This window comes from Engystomops pustulosus, chromosome 1 (genome assembly GCF_040894005.1).
Source record: "Engystomops pustulosus chromosome 1, aEngPut4.maternal, whole genome shotgun sequence".
NCBI classification, from domain to species: Eukaryota; Metazoa; Chordata; class Amphibia; order Anura; family Leptodactylidae; genus Engystomops; species Engystomops pustulosus.
Window position 1 is genome coordinate 289154613 of NC_092411.1, and position 22250 is coordinate 289176862.

Here is a 22250-nt window from a genome sequence, read left to right on the forward strand (position 1 = left end):
AAGCAATGCAAATCCTGAATCTGACGCCCCATGCACAGGTTACTGCATATAGTACACACTGGGGGGATTTATAATTGCATATGCTCCACAATTATGTTAGTTTTTTGCCTAAAACACTGTCTAAAATGACTTGCACCACGGAAAATCGTGCCCAAAATTCTGCCGCTCAGTTTAGACCAACTAAAAGTAATTCTAAAGTCTTATCCTGCACCAGAATTCATCATCATAGTGCTAAATCTAGCGCAGCAAAAGACAAGCGTTTTCCAGCTACAGACACCCCCCACCACTGCACTGTTCTTAGTAAATGTGCCCCACTGTGTGTCTATCATATTTAAATGTGTGTGTATATATGAGTGCGTAAATGCACATGATTTTATAATGATATCTGTACAAATATGTATATATATAAGCGGAAGGGGAGCCCCATGCAGAAATCCGCTATGGGGCCCAAGCTCTCCAAGTTACGCCCCTGCAATATACTTTATCTCCCCACACTTATCACTTCACTAATTCAGTGTTATTAAATCTTCTGGTCCCTTTTCATGAAATCATATTCATTCCTGGGCCCCGGCAGCTCCTTCTACACTTACAGTTTCCACAGAAACCACCTGTCTGCTGCCTCTGCTCTCTTTTAGAAATGTGCAGTCAGCTCCCAGCTCCCTGCTATGTGGGTGTGGTGCACTTGCCAGGGGGATTGTGGGAGATGTAGTCCTTTTGCAGAGTGGGGGCAGCCATCTTGGAGTGATGCAGCTGCAGCACTGAGGAGTGTAGTAAAAAGTGAAGGAAAACAAAGTATACAGCCCCGGGTGGTGAGGTAAGGGTGTGCAACCATAATATATGCAAAGGAATTGGTCAGAAGTACATTTAGTAACTGGAGAACTCCTTTAATTCTTATCAAAATATTCCCTGCTCCATTTACCCAGTCACCATCTCAGAAGACTCACCTTATTCTGCAGGTATGTTGTGCATGATATTTGGAGCCCTGGGGTTATAAAACTAATCATCCTATACATGATATATCAGCCATATCTGCAGTGTATGATGTGACTGGAGCAGATACATGAGGAGACATGGTGACTACATGATCTCCTGTGGTAATAATTCCTCTATATATGATATATCAGACATGTCTGCAGTGTATGAGGTGACTGGAGTAGATACATGAGGAGACATGGTGACTACATGATCTCCTGTGGTAATAATTCCTCTATATATGATATATCAGCCATGTCTGCAGTATATGAGGTGACTGGAGCAGATACATGAGGAGACATGGTGACTACATCATCTCCTGTGGTAATAATTCCTCTATATATGATATATCAGCCATGTCTGCAGTGTATGAGGTGACTGGGGCAGATACATGAGGAGACATGGTGACTACATGATCTCCTGTGGTAATAATTCCCCTATATATAATATATCAGCCATGTCTGCAGTGTATGAGGTGACTGGAGCAGATACATGAGGAGACATGGTGACTACATGATGTCCTGTGGTAATAATTCTCCTATATATGATATATCAGCCATGTCTGCAGTGTATGAGGTGACTGGAGCAGATACATGAGGAGACATGGTGACTACATGATCTCCTGTGGTAATAATTCCTCTATATATGATATATCAGCCATGTCTGCAGTGTATGAGGTGACAGGAGCAGATACATGATGAGACATGGTGACTACATGATCTCCTGTGGTAATAATTCCCCTATATATAATATATCAGCCATGTCTGCAGTGTATGAGGTGACTGGAGCAGATACATGAGGAGACATGGTGACTACATGATCTCCTGTGGTAATAATTCCTCTATATATGATATATCAGCCATGTCTGCAGTGTATGAGGTGACTGGGGGCAGATACATGAGGAGACATGGTGACTACATGATCTCCTGTGGTAATAATTCTCCTATATATGATATATCAGCCATGTCTGCAGTGTATGAGGTGACTAGAGCAGATACATGAGGAGACATGGTGACTACATGATCTCCTGTGGTAATAATTCCTCTATATGTGATATATCAGCCATGTCTGCAGTGTATGAGGTGACTGGGGGCAGATACATGAGGAGACATGGTGACTACATGATCTCCTGTGGTAATAATTCCTCTATATATGATATATCAGCCATGTCGTCTGCAGTGTATGAGGTGACTGGAGCAGATACATGAGGAGACATGGTGACTACATGATCCCCTGTGGTAATAATTCCCCTATATATGATATATCCGCCATGTCTGCAGTGTATGAGGTGACTGGAGGAGATACATGAGGAGACATGGTGACTACATGATCTCCTGTGGTAATAATTCTCCTATATATGATATATCAGCCATGTCTGCAGTGTATGAGGTGACTGGGAGCAGATACATGAGGAGACATGGTGACTACATGATCTCCTGTGGTAATAATTCCTCTATATATGATATATCAGCCATGTCTGCAGTGTATGAGGTGACTGGGAGCAGATACATGAGGAGACATGGTGACTACATGATGTCCTGGGGTAATAATTCCCGTATATATGATATATCAGTCATGTCTGCAGTGTATGAGGTGACTGGAGCAGATACATGAGGAGACATGGTGACTACATGATCTCCTGTGGTAATAATTCTCCTATACATGATATATCAGCCATGTCTGCAGTGTATGAGGTGACTGGGAGCAGATACATGAGGAGACATGGTGACTACATGACCTCCTGTGGTAATAATTCTCCTATATATGATATATCAGCCATGTCTGCAGTGTATGAGGTCACTGGAGCAGATACATGAGGAGACATGGTGACTACATGATCTCCTGTGGTAATAATTCTCCTATATATGATATATCAGCCATGTCTGCAGTGTATGAGGTGACTGGAGCAGATACATGAGGAGACATGGTGACTACATGATCTTCTGTGGTAATAATTCTCCTATATATGATATATCAGCCATGTCTGCAGTGTATGAGGTCACTGGAGCAGATACATGAGGAGACATGGTGACTACATGATCTCCTGTGGTAATAATTCTCCTATATATGATATATCAGCCATGTCTGCAGTGTATGAGGTGACTGGAGCAGATACATGAGGAGACATGGTGACTACATGATCTCCTGTGGTAATAATTCCTCTATATATGATATATCAGCCATGTCTGCAGTGTATGAGGTGACTGGAGCAGATACATGAGGAGACATGGTGACTACATGATCTCCTGTGGTAATAATTCCTCTATATGTGATATATCAGCCATGTCTGCAGTGTATGAGGTGACTGGAGCAGATACACGAGGAGACATGGTGACTACATGATCTCCTGTGGTAATAATTCCTCTATATATATGATATATCAGCCATGTCTGCAGTGTATGAGGTGACTGGGAGCAGATACATGAGGAGACATGGTGACTACATGATCTTCTGTGGTAATAATTCTCCTATATATGATATATCAGCCATGTCTGCAGTGTATGAGGTGACTGGAGCAGATACATGAGGAGACATGGTGACTACATGATCTCCTGTGGTAATAATTCTCCTATATATGATATATCAGCCATGTCTGCAGTGTATGAGGTGACTGGGAGCAGATACATGAGGAGACATGGTGACTACATGATCTTCTGTGGTAATAATTCTCCTATATATGATATATCAGCCATGTCTGCAGTGTATGAGGTGACTGGAGCAGATACATGAGGAGACATGGTGACTACATGATCTCCTGTGGTAATAATTCTCCTATATATGATATATCAGCCATGTCTGCAGTGTATTAGGTGACTGGAGCAGATACATGAGGAGACATGGTGACTACTCGATCTCCTGTGGTAATAATTCTCCTATATATGATATATCAGCCATGTCTGCAGTGTATGAGGTGACTGGGAGCAGATACATGAGGAGACATGGTGACTACATGATCTCCTGTGGTAATAATTCCTCTATATATGATATATCAGCCATGTCTGCAGTGTATGAGGTGACTGGGAGCAGATACATGAGGAGACATGGTGACTACATGACCTCCTGTGGTAATAATTCCTCTATATATGATATATCAGCCATGTCTGCAGTGTATGAGGTGACTGGAGCAGATACATGAGGAGACATGGTGACTACATGATCTCCTGTGGTAATAATTCTCCTATATATGATATATCAGCCATGTCTGCAGTGTATGAGGTGACTGGAGCAGATACATGAGGAGACATGGTGACTACATGATCTCCTGTGGTAATAATTCCTCTATATATGATATATCAGCCATGTCTGCAGTGTATGAGGTGACTGGAGCAGATACATGAGGAGACATGGTGACTACATGACCTCCTGTGGTAATAATTCCTCTATATATGATATATCAGCCATGTCTGCAGTGTATGAGGTGACTGGAGCAGATACATGAGGAGACATGGTGACTACATGATCTCCTGTGGTAATAATTCTCCTATATATGATATATCAGCCATGTCTGCAGTGTATGAGGTGACTGGGAGCAGATATATGAGGAGACATGGTGACTACATGATCTCCTGTGGTAATAATTCCTCTATATATGATATATCAGCCATGTCTGCAGTGTATGAGGTGACTGGAGCAGATACATGAGGAGACATGGTGACTACATGATCTCCTGTGGTAATAATTCCTCTATATATGATATATCAGCCATGTCTGCAGTGTATGAGGTGACTGGAGCAGATACATGAGGAGACATGGTGACTACATGACCTCCTGTGGTAATAATTCCTCTATATATGATATATCAGCCATGTCTGCAGTGTATGAGGTGACTGGAGCAGATACATGAGGAGACATGGTGACTACATGATCTCCTGTGGTAATAATTCCTCTATATATGATATATCAGCCATGTCTGCAGTGTATGAGGTGACTGGGAGCAGGTACATGAGGAGACATGGTGACTACATGATCTCCTGTGGTAATAATTCCTCTATATATGATATATCAGCCATGTCTGCAGTGTATGAGGTGACTGGAGCAGATACATGAGGAGACATGGTGACTACATGACCTCCTGTGGTAATAATTCCTCTATATATGATATATCAGCCATGTCTGCAGTGTATGAGGTGACTGGGAGCAGATACATGAGGAGACATGGTGACTACATGATCTTCTGTGGTAATAATTCTCCTATATATGATATATCAGCCATGTCTGCAGTGTATGAGGTCACTGGAGCAGATACATGAGGAGACATGGTGACTACATGATCTCCTGTGGTAATAATTCTCCTATATATGATATATCAGCCATGTCTGCAGTGTATGAGGTGACTGGAGCAGATACATGAGGAGACATGGTGACTACATGATCTCCTGTGGTAATAATTCTCCTATATATGATATATCAGCCATGTCTGCAGTGTATGAGGTGACTGGGAGCAGATACATGAGGAGACATGGTGACTACATGACCTCCTGTGGTAATAATTCCTCTATATATGATATATCAGCCATGTCTGCAGTGTATGAGGTGACTGGAGCAGATACATGAGGAGACATGGTGACTACATGACCTCCTGTGGTAATAATTCCTCTATATATGATATATCAGCCATGTCTGCAGTGTATGAGGTGACTGGAGCAGATACATGAGGAGACATGGTGACTACATGATCTCCTGTGGTAATAATTCCTCTATATATGATATATCAGCCATGTCTGCAGTGTATGAGGTGACTGGAGCAGATACATGAGTAGACATGGTGACTACATGACCTCCTGTGGTAATAATTCCTCTATATATGATATATCAGCCATGTCTGCAGTGTATGAGGTGACTGGAGCAGATACATGAGGAGACATGGTGACTACATGATCTCCTGTGGTAATAATTCCTCTATATATGATATATCAGCCATGTCTGCAGTGTATGAGGTGACTGGAGCAGATACATGAGGAGACATGGTGACTACATTATGTCCTGTGGTAATAATTCCTCTATATATGATATATCAGCCATGTCTGCAGTGTATGAGGTGACTGGAGCAGATACATGAGGAGACATGGTGACTACATGACCTCCTGTGGTAATAATTCCTCTATATATGATATATCAGCCATGTCTGCAGTGTATGAGGTGACTGGAGCAGATACATGAGGAGACATGGTGACTACATGATCTCCTGTGGTAATAATTCCTCTATATGTGATATATCAGCCATGTCTGCAATGTATGAGGTGACTGGGGCAGGTACATGAGGAGACATGGTGACTACATGATCTCCTGTGGTAATAATTCCTCTATATATATGATATATCAGCCATGTCTGCAGTGTATGAGGTGACTGGGAGCAGATACATGAGGAGACATGGTGACTACATGATCTTCTGTGGTAATAATTCTCCTATATATGATATATCAGCCATGTCTGCAGTGTATGAGGTGACTGGAGCAGATACATGAGGAGACATGGTGACTACATGATTTTCTGTGGTAATAATTCTCCTATATATGATATATCAGCCATGTCTGCAGTGTATGAGGTGACTGGAGCAGATACATGAGGAGACATGGTGACTACATGATCTCCTGTGGTAATAATTCTCCTATATATGATATATCAGCCATGTCTGCAGTGTATGAGGTGACTGGGAGCAGGTACATGAGGAGACATGGTGACTACATGATCTCCTGTGGTAATAATTCTCCTATATGTGATATATCAGCCATGTCTGCAGTGTATGAGGTGACTGGAGCAGATACATGAGGAGACATGGTGACTACATGACCTCCTGTGGTAATAATTCTCCTATATATGATATATCAGCCATGTCTGCAGTGTATGAGGTGACTGGGAGCAGATACATGAGGAGACATGGTGACTACATGACCTCCTGTGGTAATAATTCCTCTATATATGATATATCAGCCATGTCTGCAGTGTATGAGGTGACTGGAGCAGATACATGAGGAGACATGGTGACTACATGATCTCCTGTGGTAATAATTCTCCTATATATGATATATCAGCCATGTCTGCAGTGTATGAGGTGACTGGAGCAGATACATGAGGAGACATGGTGACTACATGATCTCCTGTGGTAATAATTCCTCTATATATGATATATCAGCCATGTCTGCAGTGTATGAGGTGACTGGAGCAGATACATGAGGAGACATGGTGACTACATGACCTCCTGTGGTAATAATTCCTCTATATATGATATATCAGCCATGTCTGCAGTGTATGAGGTGACTGGAGCAGATACATGAGGAGACATGGTGACTACATGATCTCCTGTGGTAATAATTCCTCTATATATGATATATCAGCCATGTCTGCAGTGTATGAGGTGACTGGGAGCAGGTACATGAGGAGACATGGTGACTACATGATCTCCTGTGGTAATAATTCCTCTATATATGATATATCAGCCATGTCTGCAGTGTATGAGGTGACTGGAGCAGATACATGAGGAGACATGGTGACTACATGATCTCCTGTGGTAATACATCTCCTATATATGATTTATCAGCCATGTCTGCAGTGTATGAGGTGACTGGGAGCAGATACATGAGGAGACATGGTGACTACATGATCTCCTGTGGTAACAATTCTCCTATATACACTCACCGGACACTTTGTTAGGTACACCATGCTAGTAACGGGTTGGACCCCCTTTTGCCTTCAGAACTGCCTCAATTCTTCGTGGCATAGATTCAACAAGGTGCTGCAAGCATTCCTCAGAGATTTTGGTCCATAATGACATGATGGCATCACACAGTTGCCGCAGATTTGTCGGCTGCACATCCATGATGCGAATCTCCCGTTCCACCACATCCCAAAGATGCTCTATTGGATTGAGATCTGGTGACTGTGGAGGCCATTTGAGTACAGTGACCTCATTGTCATGTTCAAGAAACCAGTCTGAGATGATTCCAGCTTTATGACATGGCGCATTATCCTGCTGAAAGTAGCCATCAGATGTTACAGGGTGCATTGTGCTCATAAAGGGATGGACATGGTCAGCAACAATACTCATTTAGGCTGTGGCGTTGCAATGATGCTCAATTGGTACCAAGGGGCCCAAAGAGTGCCAAGAAAATATTCCCCAGATCATGACACCACCACCACCAGCCTGAACCGTTGATACAAGGCAGGATGGATCCATGCTTTCATGTTGTTGACGCCAAATTCTGACCCTACCATCCGAATGTCGCAGCAGAAATCGAGACTCATCAGACCAGGCAACGTTTTTCCAATCTTCTACTGTCCAATTTCGATGAGCTTGTGCAAATTGTAGCCTCAGTTTCCTGTTCTTAGCTGAAAGGAGTGGCACCCGGTGTGGTCTTCTGCTGCTGTAGCCCATCTGCCTCAAAGTTCGACATACTGTGCGTTCAGAGATGCTCTTCTGCCTACCTTGGTTGTAACGGGTGGCGATTCGAGTCACTGTTGCCTTTCTATCAGCTCGAACCAGTCTGCCTCTTCTCCTCTGACCTCTGGCATCAACAAGGCATTTCCGCCCACAGAACTGCCGCTCACTGGATGTTTTTTCTTTTTCGGACCATTCTCTGTAAACCCTAGAGATGGTTGTGCGTGAAAATCCCAGTAGATCAGCAGTTTCTGAAATACTTAGACTAGCCCTTCTGGCACCAACAACCATGCCACGTTCAAAGGCACTCAAATCACCTTTCTTCCCCATACTGATGCTCGGTTTGAACTGCAGGAGATTGTCTTGACCATGTCTACATGCCTAAATGCACTGAGTTGCCGCCATGTGATTGGCTGATTAGAAATTAAGTGTTAACGAGCAGTTGGACAGGTGTACCTAATAAAGTGGCCGGTGAGTGTATAATATATATATATATATATATATATTCCCGACACGTTTTTGGCACATATACGATAAAACTTCTGCCCCTATGTCTCACCTCTTTATTTTATAGATCAACTTTGTATATACAAATGTCCTATCAGTGTATGTCCTGCACATAGTGTGGCTGCAGGCTCCATTGAAATACAGTGCTTACGGCCTCTACTATGGGTTAAGATAGGTCCTATCTTTTCCCGGTGCACGAGCGGTACGGTACCACACGTTCTCTCTGTGCGACGATTGCCGTCTTTGGGGGATGTATGTACGACCACAAGCTTACAGTCGTACGGGTGTATATGCATATCATGTATACCCGTCACACCACAAATGACCATATTGACCCCCTACATATATCACATATACCCCTCACACCACAACTGACCACACTGTGCCCCCCACATATATCATATGTACACCTTATACAGCAACTGACCACGCTATTTGAAAAGCACAGCATGGTCAGTTGTGGTGTGAGAGGTACATATTATTTATGTGGAGGGCACAGTGGTCAATTGTGGTGTGAGGGGTATATATGATATATGTGGGGCTCAGTGTGGTCAGTTGTGGTGTGAGGGGTATATATGATATACGTGGGGGCACAGTGTGGTCAGTTGTGATGTGAGGGTATATATGATATATGTGGGGGCACAGTGTGGTCAGTTGTGGTGTGAGGGGTATATATGATACATGTGGGGTACAGTGTGGTCAGTTGTCGTGTAAGGGGTATATATGATATATGTGGGGGCACAGTATGGTTGGTCAGTTGTGGTGTGAGGGGTATATATGATATATGTGGGGGACACAGTGTCGTCAGTTTTGGTGTGAGGGGTATGTATGATATATGTTGGGGCACAGTGTGGTCAGTTGTGATGTGAGGGGTATATATAATATATGTTGAGGGCACAGTGTTGTCAGTTGTGGTATGAGGAGTATATGAGATGTATTTTGGGTCACAGTGTAGTCAGTTGTGGTGTGAGGGGTATATATGATTTATGTGGGGGACAGTGTGGTCAGTTGTGGTGTGAGGGATATATATTATATATGTGGGGGCACGGTGTGGTCAGTTGTGGTGTGAGGGGTATATATGATATATGTGGGGGCACAGTGCAGTCAGTTGTGGTGTGAGGGGTATATATGATATATGTGGGGGCACAGTGTGGTCAGTTGTGGTGTGAGGGATATATATGATATATGTGGGGGCACAGTGTGGTCAGTTGTGGTGTGAGGGATATATATGATATATGTGGGGGCACAGTGTGGTCAGTTGTGGTTGTGAGGTGTATATATGATATATGTGGGGGCACAGTGTGGTCAGTTGGGGTGTGAGGAGTATATGAGATGTATTTTGGGGCACAGTGTGGTCAGTTGTGATGTGAGGGTATATATGATTTATGTGGGGGACAGTGTGGTCAGTTGTGGTGTGAGGGATATATATTATATATGTGGGGGCACGGTGTGGTCAGTTGTGGTGTGAGGGGTATATATGATATATGTGGGGGCACAGTGCAGTCAGTTGTGGTGTGAGGGGTATATATGATATATGTGGGGGCACAGTGTGGTCAGTTTTGGTGTGAGGGATATATATGATATATGTGGGGGCACAGTGTGGTCAGTTGTGGTGTGAGGGATATATATGATATATGTGGGGGACAGTGTGGTCAGTTGTGGTGTGAGGGGTATATATCATTTATGTGGGGGACAGTGTGGTCAGTTGTGGTGTGAGGGATATATATTATATATGTGGGTGCACAGTGTGGTCAGTTGTGGTGTGAGGGGTATATATGATATATGTGCGGGCACAGTGTGGTCAGTTGTGGTGTAAGGGGTATATATGATATATGTGGGGGCACAGTGTGGTCAGTTGTGGTGTGAGGGATATATATGATATATGTGGGGGCACAGTGTGGTCAGTTGTGGTGTGAGGGATATATATGATATATGTGGGGCACAGTGTGGTCAGTTGTGGTTGTGAGGTGTATATATGATATATGTGGGGGCACAGTGTGGTCAGTTGGGGTGTGAGGAGTATATGAGATGTATTTTGGGGCACAGTGTGGTCAGTTGTGATGTGAGGGTATATATGATATATGTGGGGGACACAGTGTCGTCAGTTGTGGTGTGAGGGGTATATATGATTTATGTGGGGGACAGTGTGGTCAGTTGTGGTGTGAGGGATATATATTATATATGTGGGGGCACGGTGTGGTCAGTTGTGGTGTGAGGGGTATATATGATATATGTGGGGGCACAGTGCAGTCAGTTGTGGTGTGAGGGGTATATATGATATATGTGGGGGCACAGTGTGGTCAGTTGTGGTGTGAGGGATATATATGATATATGTGGGGGCACAGTGTGGTCAGTTGTGGTGTGAGGGATATATATGATATATGTGGGGGCACAGTGTGGTCAGTTGTGGTGTGAGGGGTATATATGATATATGTGGGGAGCACAGTGGTCAGTTGTGGTGTGAGGGGTATATATGTTATATGTGGGGGACAGTGTGGTCAGTTGTGGTGTGAGGGGTATATATGATTTATGTGGGGGACAGTGTGGTCAGTTGTGGTGTGAGGGATATATATTATATATGTGGGTGCACAGTGTGGTCAGTTGTGGTGTGAGGGGTATATATGATATATGTGCGGGCACAGTGTGGTCAGTTGTGGTGTGAGGGGTATATATGATATATGTGGGGGCACAGTGTGGTCAGTTGTGGTGTGAGGGATATATATGATATATGTGGGGGCACAGTGTGGTCAGTTGTGGTGTGAGGGGTATATATGATATATGTGGGGAGCAAAGTGGTCAGTTGTGGTGTGAGGGGTATATATGATATATGTGGGGGACAGTGTGGTCAGTTGTGGTGTGAGGGGTATATATGATTTATGTGGGGGACAGTGTGGTCAGTTGTGGTGTGAGGGATATATATTATATATGTGGGTGCACAGTGTGGTCAGTTGTGGTGTGAGGGGTATATATGATATATGTGCGGGCACAGTGTGGTCAGTTGTGGTGTGAGGGGTATATATGATATATGTGCGGGCACAGTGTGGTCAGTTGTGGTGTGAGGGGTATATATGATATATGTGGGGGCACAGTATGGTTGGTCAGTTGTGGTGTTAGGGGTATGTATGATATATGTTGGGGCACAGTGTGGTCAGTTGTGATGTGAGGGGTATATATAATATATGTTAAGGGCACAGTGTTGTCAGTTGTGGTATGAGGAGTATATGAGATGTATTTTGGGTCACAGTGTGGTCAGTTGTGGTGTGAGGGTTATATATGATATATGTGCGGGCACAGTGTGGTCAGTTGTGGTGTGAGGGGTATTTATGATATATGTGGGATACAGTGTGGTCAGTTGTTGTGTAAGGGGTATATATGATTTATGTGGGGGCACAGTATGGTTGGTCAGTTGTGGTGTGAGGGGTATATATGAAATATGTGGGGGCACAGTGTGTTCAGTTGTGGTGTGAGGGGTATATATGATATATGTGGGGGCACAGTGTGGTCAGTTGTGGTGTGAGGGGTATATATGATATATGTAGGGGCACAGTGTGGATAGTTGTGGTGTGAGGGGTATATATGATATATGTGGGGCACAGTGTGGATAGTTGTGGTGTGAGGGGTATATATGTTATATGTGGGGGCACAGTGTGGTCAGTTGTGGTGTGAGGGGTATATATGATATATGTTGGGGGGCACAGTGTGGTCAGTTGTGGTGTGAGGGCTATATATTATGTATGTAGGGGCACAGTATGGATAGTTGTGGTGTGAGGGGTATATATGATATATGTGGGATACAGTGTGGTCAGTTGTTGTGTAAGGGGTATATATGATTTACGTGGGGGCACAGTATGGTTGGTCAGTTGTGGTGTGAGGGGTATATATGAAATATGTGGGGGCACAGTGTATTCAGTTGTGGTGTGAGGGGTATATATGATATATGTGGGGGCACAGTGTGGTCAGTTGTGGTGTGAGGGGTATATATGATATATGTAGGGGCACAGTGTGGATAGTTGTGGTGTGAGGGGTATATATGATATATGTGGGGCACAGTGTGGATAGTTGTGGTGTGAGGGGTATATATGTTATATGTGGGGGCACAGTGTGGTCAGTTGTGGTGTGAGGGGTATATATGATATATGTTGGGGGGCACAGTGTGGTCAGTTGTGATGTGAGGGCTTTATATTATGTATGTAGGGGCACAGTATGGATAGTTGTGGTGTGAGGAATATATATGATATATGTTGGGGGGCACAGTCTCATCAGTTCTGGTATGAGGAGTATATGAGATTTATTTTGGGGCACAGTGTGGATAGTTGTGGTGTGAGGGGTATATATGATATATGTGGGATACAGTGTGGTCAGTTGTTGTGTAAGGGGTATATATGATTTACGTGGGGGCACAGTATGGTTGGTCAGTTGTGGTGTGAGGGGTATATATGAAATATGTGGGGGCACAGTGTATTCAGTTGTGGTGTGAGGGGTATATATGATATATGTGGGGGCACAGTGTGGTCAGTTGTGGTGTGAGGGGTATATATGATATATGTAGGGGCACAGTGTGGATAGTTGTGGTGTGAGGGGTATATATGATATATGTGGGGCACAGTGTGGATAGTTGTGGTGTGAGGGGTATATATGTTATATGTGGGGGCACAGTGTGGTCAGTTGTGGTGTGAGGGGTATATATGATATATGTTGGGGGGCACAGTGTGGTCAGTTGTGATGTTAGGGCTTTATATTATGTATGTAGGGGCACAGTATGGATAGTTGTGGTGTGAGGAATATATATGATATATGTTGGGGGGCACAGTCTCATCAGTTCTGGTATGAGGAGTATATGAGATTTATTTTGGGGCACAGTGTGGTCAGTTGTGGTGTGAGGGGTTTATATGATAAATCATAAAGATCATCAATAATTAGTCTTGTGTTCATTCTCAGTATGGTCATATTTTCTTTCTGTTGTGGGAATGCTCTGGGTCACAGTTTGGAGGGATCATTTGGGCATTTCAGAGATATTGTTTAGATTATTGGTCCTATGGTAGTATTATTTAGTATTTGTAGGGTGCTATCATTGTTATTTGGTTGGTCAGGTGCCAAAATTGGAATTGGTTTGGTAAGGGCATGAAATTATCAACCTTTCCAAAACTAATGATACCAATGTTTCTAATATTTCTAGCGCTTTGGCTGATATTTTACACGTTCGATAATGTTAGTATGTTGTATCTTTAAGACATGTTATTGTGGGAGGGGGCCCCGTATTGGCTGTGAAGTCAGGTGGCCCCATCCTTAGTGAGGTGCTCCATACTGCTGGGACCCTGCCGGCATGGTGGTAGTGGGAAGAAGGGTAATAGAAAGGGGCTTAGTGTTAGCTTTTTTTTGGTTTCCAAATTAACTTTATTGCAGTAAAATGCACAGTAGATCTTATGGATAAGCACTTAGAAAGTTAATATACCAATTGCATGTATACAGTGTGGATATATAGATGCACTGAGGGATCAGGAGGGAGGCGCATGGAGCATGCGCGATGACTTGGCAAATTAAGTGGTGATGCCCCGATCCATGAGTCCTGCCATGTGAAGTGTAGGGTGCCTCATGTACCTAGTGCTGGCATTGTATGGGTGCCACTCCCTGTCCATGGAAGTCTGATGACTCTTCTATGAAGCTGATTCCTGTCTGTGCTGTGTCACCTGGGAATAAGTGATGGGTCGTTGGTGCCAGCTCTTTCACATGAATGATAGGAGTCGGCTCCCTGCCGATGGCTCACTTAACCTCCGCCCCTAAATGTCTCACCACGCCCCCTTTAACCTGATAAAATCGGGATAAAAGTGGAGTGGGTTGACTGACTGGTCTGAGGCTCCCTATTATAAGAGCCGTCTCTTAGTAGCAGAGCCTAATGATCCAGCTGACTATATGTGGCCGCATATCTCCTTCCCTGTGAAGTTTGTGATCTGTTACTTTTCTGGCCGTGCTTTACCTCTCCTAGTCCTGTGGCCGCATGCCCCCTCCCCTATGAACTCTTCCTTCTTGGCAGTGCTCCATCTCTCTGGGGTTTTATGGCTACACGCCCTCCCTATGTGGAGTTTGCTAAGAATAATAGGACCATCCTGAGTGAGGAGGGGGAGCAGGGTTGTGGAGTCTGAAGCTGATGACCTGAGGGAGAAGCATGTTGCCTGTTATATCACTTTACTCTGCTGGATGATGATGGCGTGTGCTTCAGAGAGGAGCCCCCTACCCCAGAATTCTGCTGGACAAGCATTTGTGGCCTGTGGATACTTTAGGGGTTGGCATATGGTCAAGAAGAGGGTGAGAGCCTTTGTATTTATGTTCCATCTCATGTGGCAATGGCCGTAATACTGTGTCCCACCCTAGTTCTGAGCTACATGAACTGCTGCGAATGCTGCATATTCTATTAAATATTGGCACACCGTGCCCCCCTCCCCCTTATTTGTTTGTCGATCAGCTTCAGGTTGTCCTTGTTTTATGAACTATTTTGTGGACTTGTGACTAACATGTTACTGCATGGTGTGAACAGTGCTATAGTTCTGCTGAGTACTAATCCCGGGTCGATCTAGCAGTCCTGTCCATTTTATTATTCTGTGGATTAGCCTATTACCCTGACCCAGTTAGTCCTGGGGATGCATTCAGAACTTTCTTGTGGTCCTGGGATTATTGTATGGTCTACATTTTGATTTTGCGTTATTCTGGGTTGTCTTGGGCAATTTTGTCTTCTTAATCTTTTTGTATTTACTGCCAGATCTGGTCTGGACTTAAATTGTTGCTGTATTGTTTCGTTGCGTCACTGTAGGGCTATGACAAAGGACGGTTCTGTCCAGAACATTTTTGTGTATTTTTGGTACCAACATGTTTTTAACAAGATGAAATAAATAGCGTTTTTATATGATTTCAATTTACAATTTTGCCGTGTGCTGGACTTGAAACATGATTTTTCAGGACTGTTCACTGACCCTAAGTCAGGATTCTCGGTGCTTCGGCTTGTGCTGTTTGAGATGGAGATGAGTTTTGTTTGTTCACAGATTTATACAAGCTTTGTGATAGGGACTGACGAGGTTGAGACTAGAGTGGGGAATGTGGAAGATGAAGTTTCCTTGCTTAAGGGTCATAGCCTTGTAACAAGTCACAGCCTATAAATGAGTGGATCTTGACAATCGATCCAGACCAAAAAATTAAATAATTTTTCAAGTTGGCTAACTCCCAACTTCTCTGAATAAGTACCTACTAGGATGTGGTGGATAGAGCTCCCAGGGTACTACCAAGGTTGTGTCCTCCGGGCTCTTCACCTAAGAACATGCTTATCAGGCTGCTTTCACCAAGGGATAGAGACAACATTCTGAGATCAGCAACGTCTATGAAAAATGTTAATTTTAATGACGCTCCAATCATGATTTTCCAGATTATTTGGTTGAAAATAAGATTGAAAACTAAGGGAATTGTGTATTCTTTGCTATATCTAGCAAAATTAAGGGTAATAAATACTTTGAGGACCCATTTTTTTCATAATCCAAAAGAAGTGAATAATTGGGTTGAAAGTGTGTTAAAATATAATGGCAGGTCTGTGATGGCAAGGGGCAGCCACTGCAGAATATTTTCAATAATCTAGTACCGTATATACTTGAGTATAAGTTAACCCAAGAGGGAAAGGCGTTGGTCACAGCCTCCCCAATATATTGCCACAGCCCCCAGTAGTATATAGCCAATCTGCCCCTAGTGGTATATAGCCAGCCCCTAGTAGTATATAGCCAGGTAGCCCTCAGTAGTATATAGCCAGCCCCCAGTAGTATATAGCTCACCAGTCGCCAGTAGTATATAGCTCACCAGCCATCCCCAATAGTATATAGCCAACCAGCCCCCAGTGGTATATAGCCAGTCTGCCTCCTGTGGTATATAGCCAGCCACCAGTAGTATATATCCAGCCAGCCTCCAGTAGTATATATCCAGCCAGCCCCCTGTGGCATATAGTCGGCCAGCCCCCTGTGGCATATAGCCGGCCAGCCCCCTGTGGCATATAGCCGGCCAGCCCCCTGTGGCATATAGCCTGCCAGCCCCCTGTAGTATATAGCCGGCCAGCCCCCTGTAATATATATAGCCGGCCAGCCCCCTGTGGCATATAGCTTGCCAGCCCCCTGTAGTATATAGCTGGCCAGCCCCCTGTAGTATATAGCCTGCCAGCCCCCTGTAGTATATATAGCCAACTACCCCCTGTAGTATATATAGCCAACTAGCCCCCTGTAGTATATATAGCCAACTAGCCCCCTGTAGTATATATAGCCAACTAGCCCCCTGTAGTATATATAGCCAACTAGCCTCCTGTAGTATATATAGCCAGCCTGCCCCGTGTAGTATATTGCCAGCCAGCCTCATGTAGTATATTACCAGCCCCCTGTAGTATACAGCCAGCCAGCTCTCTGTAGTATATAGTCTCCCAGCCCCCTGTAGTATATAGCCTAGCAACTCCCTGTAGTATATAGCCTACCAACTCCTTATAGTATATAGCCTGCCAACCCCCTGTAGTTTATAGCCTGCCAGCCCCCTGTAGTATATAGCCTGCCAGCCCCCTGTAGTATATAGCCTTCCAGACCCCTGTAGTATATAGCCTGCCAGCTCCCCTGTAGTATATAGCCTTCCAGACCCCTGTAGTATATAGCCTGCCAGCTCCCCTGGAGTATATAGCCTGCCAGCTCCCCTGGAGTATATAGCCTGCCAGCTCCCCTGGAGTATATAGCCTGCCAGCTCCCCTGGAGTATATAGCCTGCCAGCTCCCCTGGAGTATATAGCCTGCCAGCTCCCCTGGAGTATATAGCTTGCCAGCTCCCCTGGAGTATATAGCTTGCCAGCTCCCCTGTAGTATATAGCCTGCCAGCTCCCCTGGAGTATATAGCCTGCCAGCTCCCCTGGAGTATATAGCCTGCCAGCTCCCCTGTAGTATATAGCCTGCCAGCTTCCCTGTAGTATACAGCCAGCAAACCCCCAGTTTGCCCAGCATTTAAGTCTCCATCAAATCCTCTTCTTACTTCATAGTTTTGCTTTGTAGATTTTTTCAAAACTATGAAATTAATGAGTGGATATTTGTTAAATTATGTAAAAATTGAAATTGTAGGTGTCTCTTTTTAAGATTTTAGGGCACATTTACTAAGAACTATGCAGTAGTATGTTCAGCTTGCCCGTGTAGTGTGCAGGGGGCCCAGATTTCTGGCGCCCGTTCTTCGTTAATCTGGCGCCCCCTGCACTTTTTTTTTTGTTGCACCTTTAACATGGGCCGTGTAATACACTTCTGTTGCATTTGTTTTATTTGCCGCGCGGTCCGATTGAGCACCAGAACGTCCCCTAATTTTTGTTGCATGAAGACTATTGCAGCCGCGCCACAAAAGGGTCGTGTACGAAACATTTGTGGTGCAGACACTTCTTCAAAGGGTCGGACAAAAATCTATTTTATGTCATTTTACCTCTGTGTCTAATGTTGCTGGACAGCTAAAAAAGCAGCAGAATAGAAATAACATAGGGGCAATTATAGGGAAGAATGTGAATATCATATGTCAATGGGGATGTGGAATTACATCGGCTTGTTTTGAAAAGAATGGGTTTTAGTCCTAGCTTTGTGAATTGGGAGAACCTTCTCTGTGAAGGTGCAGTAGCCAGAGGAAGGGTAAATTGGAGACCTCTGGATCCCTGAAATTACACTGCTCATAAAAATAAAGGGATCACTCATATAACACATCCTAGATCTGACAGAATGAAATATTGTCATTAAATACTGACAACATAATTACATAAAATCATCAATGGAAATTATGTTTATTAACCCCTTACCAACACGTGACGTAGTAGAATGTCGCACATCGGCTGGGGGTGAATGGAGAGGGCTCACGGACTGACCCCTCTCCACAGCCGGTAAGCATTTGCTGCATATTGCTAGGACCGATCGTAGGTATTAACCCTTGAAAAAGATGCTACGCCGCCATCTTGGTGAAGATCGACGCTCCCCGTGCTGTCATTAGGGGCGGCGGTTGGTTGCCATGACAGTCACAGGTCTTCCAAAAACTGTCTGGTTTTCTATTCATTACCATGTGCAATTTGTACATTGTAATGAATGAGGAGGAAAATCCCCATATAACAGGGCCACTGTTAGCAGGGAAAGGTTCCGGTCAGGTTGGCAGCTGGTTAGGGCTGCGGCTCCGAAGTTAGGTTATGTAGGGTGTATTATCTGTCTGTCATATCAGGGTTACGTAGGGACAGTGTTTTACTACCCTCCTTGTTTTGACAGTTTGACTACACATTTATATGCAGTTCCCTTTGTTTGGACACACATTGTTCTACTCTGACATTGATTCCCGATTAACCCCAGAACGGCTATTGCTGCTAATTCCTCTACAGTTGTGGGCAGCTACATTGGTGACAATACTCTAGGAGACGGTGTTTTCTTTCCAAACTACGGTCACAACGACAGCTCACATGGTAAGTTTCCCCTTTAAGTGTTCATTTTGGCCTTGTATATGAATTACTCACATGCTTTGTAGGGTAAATAGTAGATGGTCAATTGTTTTTGGGATCTTGATTTAGACTGTTATAGTCTAAGCTGTGTCTAGTGATTTTCCCATTGTCACTATTCTACATAAATATTTTAAAACTATTTGAAGTTAGTTATATTTTATTCACGGTTTATACTTTTTTGCTTGAGTATTTGGTCTCTAGTATGTGCTCCAGCCCTATGCCTGCTCCGTTTTCTATGTGCTATTGTGTTTCCCAGACCTTGTGTTTGTTGCCACTAGCCCTCAACCTGCTCCTGCCTCCGACACTGAACTCTACTCCGCCAAATGCCTGTCCTCGGCCCCAGACTCGAACCAGTCACTGCCAGACGAGCTTTCTCTGCCAATCCCTACTGGATAAGTGTCCTGCAAGTCCCTGGCAGAAAAACCCATCCAGGTTTGTGGCGGGCTCTGGTGAAGGGGCTTGCAGGCTCCACATGCTGGTACTTATAAATATTTAGGGAAGCTGGCATTTCAACCGTCCTGCAAGATTAGTAACTGCCAGGATGATACTCAAGCCAACAATCGATGGAGTCCACTAGTGCACCAATTACTGTTGAACACCTGCAGCAAGTAATGGGAAGGGTGGATAAGCAGGAATTAAACCAACATCTGCTCCAGTGCCTCCAGTTCTTTCCAGAGCGCCTGGACTCCTATTAAGTGCCCCAAGTGGTGCAGGGACCAGCACCTCCCACAAATATGGCGTCAACCCCATCAACTTCAGGTTCCGCTTCCCGCAAAGTACGATAAGGATCCCAAGAGTTGTCACGGGTTCCTGAACCAGGACTCCGTCTACGGTATTTTGAGCTACTTCCAGGGAAATTTTTTGTTACAAAACTAAAGTGGCTGTTTTATTATACTACTGAAGGGACAGGCTCTAGTTTGAGCCTCCCCTCTATGGGAACAAAATGTACCACTACTATACAACTATCAGGCATTTCGGGAGACCTTCCGTAAGATCTCAGATGAGCATGGTTGGGTGTCTTCTGCAGCTGCATAATTTCTACGCCTTCACCAAGAGTTGCAAACTGTGGTTCAGTATGTTATTCAGTTCCGGACTTTGGTCTCTGAATGAAAGTGAAATGAAGAATTTGTGTAAGTCTTCTCGGAGTGGTTTTCCGATTAAAGATCAGTTATGGTCTCTGGAATTGCCATCTTCTCTGACTGACCTCATCTCTCTATGTAACAAAGTGGACCTCACATTCTAAGAACGTGCCATTGAAAAACAGAAAAGAGAGAGAACCGCATAAAAAAATAATCTGTGTCTGCAGGTTTTGTATGCTGCAAATATTCCTTAGACCACTTAGCATGGCCAGGCTTAAAATCACTATATTATTTTTCCAAAAAGTTGCACTCATGCAACCAAAAAAGCCATTTGGCCATAAAATATAACCTTTATTTGTTTCAATATAATAAAAGGATCTTAATTCAGATCTATTTTAAACAGATACAATGGTGCATGTGAACAGTGACAATTAAAACAATGGTGGTGCTAATAGCTTTTATGTATTTAGTAAGTTGGTATTTGATGTTGGTCTCTGGGACACAATGGGGAAAATTTACTTACCCGGTCCTGTCTTGATCCCCGTTCCGGACAGTCCGACGAAGATGAAGTCTGGTGCGATTCACGTAGCTCGTGCGCCCGAGTTCCTGCATCCGTCGCTTCCCCACCGAGGTCCGCCATAGTTCACCTTCTTCTTCCCGCTGCTTGTAAGTGCGTGTCTTGCAACACAATTTGAAATGTTAAATCCCGCGCGTAGTCCGAATCTGTCATGTTGTCCGACGGCCCGCCCCACGATTTGTGTCGCGTGCAAGCTGGCGCTGATGCGCCAAAATCCCCTGTTAAATGTGGCGCAAAACGGAAATCGTCAGGAAACCTGGCGAAAATGCGGACCTTTAGTGAATGAGACCCAATGTGTGTTCAACAATAGTATGTTTTATCCTTACATCATTTATTCTGATGCTGAGTTGTAATTTTTGTCTCACATCTAGACTTAGTGAGTACACCCTTATATTCCCTTGCCCCACAACTGGATGTTATAGTCGTATAACGGTCATTGCTCTTGTCTCACACTCAAACCTATAAACACACAGTTTTTTTCCTCAAACTTAGGTAGTATTAGGGGACCCTAACACACATTCCTGCCTGTAAGTATAGTAATTTGCTAATACGTCTCATCTAGGTGTCGCTGCAGTTCAACCCTAGACTACTCACTAAGTCCTCCATATCACAACACTTTGCAGATCCACTCTGAGTTGTGGTGCGCATGCATTTGGACTTAGAAAGTCAACGAGCTCTGCACAACAGGTGCGCCTGCGCCTAAACTTTAAGAGAAAAAGGTAATTAGTATGGAGAATGCGCATGGGCCTGTGATAGACTCTAAACCTTCTGCGAGTAAGGCTATACTTTTTGTTCTGAACATAGTTTATCGATTGGTACCCTAGAAGTGGTCCATCGGTTTTCTTCATGAAGCTCCACTGACAGAAGCAGAAATGAAACATCGAGACGTTCAAAGATGACTGGTGAGTAGTTTCAAGATAATTTAATTGATTATACGACAGAGAATGTTTGAATGTTGCTATTTTTCATGCTGAATTAGTATATTATAGTATTTCTATATTCATTGTGTGTAGCTAGGGGTCAACCCACTTAAGTTCAGTTTATTGTTATCCACTACTGTTGTTACTTCTAAATGCTTTAGCACTCTCTAGAAGTCTTTAGAAATCTCTAGAAATTTAGTTTCTAGAGATGGAATTAGGAATAGCAGCCAGTGATATGCCTTGTGTGTTTTTAAAAGTGTAAAGGTAAAACATTCATTGAGACCATACAGATTCAAACGTTTGAATCGATAAA

The 22250-nt window shown here is 43.9% G+C and overlaps 1 long non-coding RNA gene across 2 annotated transcripts; it reads left to right on the top strand.

The window, feature by feature from the left end:
• The first annotated feature begins 782 nt into the window (after positions 1-782).
• Positions 783-21905, top strand: LOC140113535 (uncharacterized). 2 transcript variants are annotated; one of them, XR_011852724.1, is made up of 3 exons: positions 783-956; positions 19135-19325; positions 19618-20345. It is a non-coding gene; the product is annotated as an uncharacterized lncRNA (long non-coding RNA). The 2 variants fall into 2 exon arrangements; XR_011852723.1 differs by lacking the exon at positions 19618-20345 and adding an exon at positions 21822-21905 and having other exon boundaries at positions 785-956.
• The last annotated feature ends 345 nt before the right edge of the window (positions 21906-22250 follow it).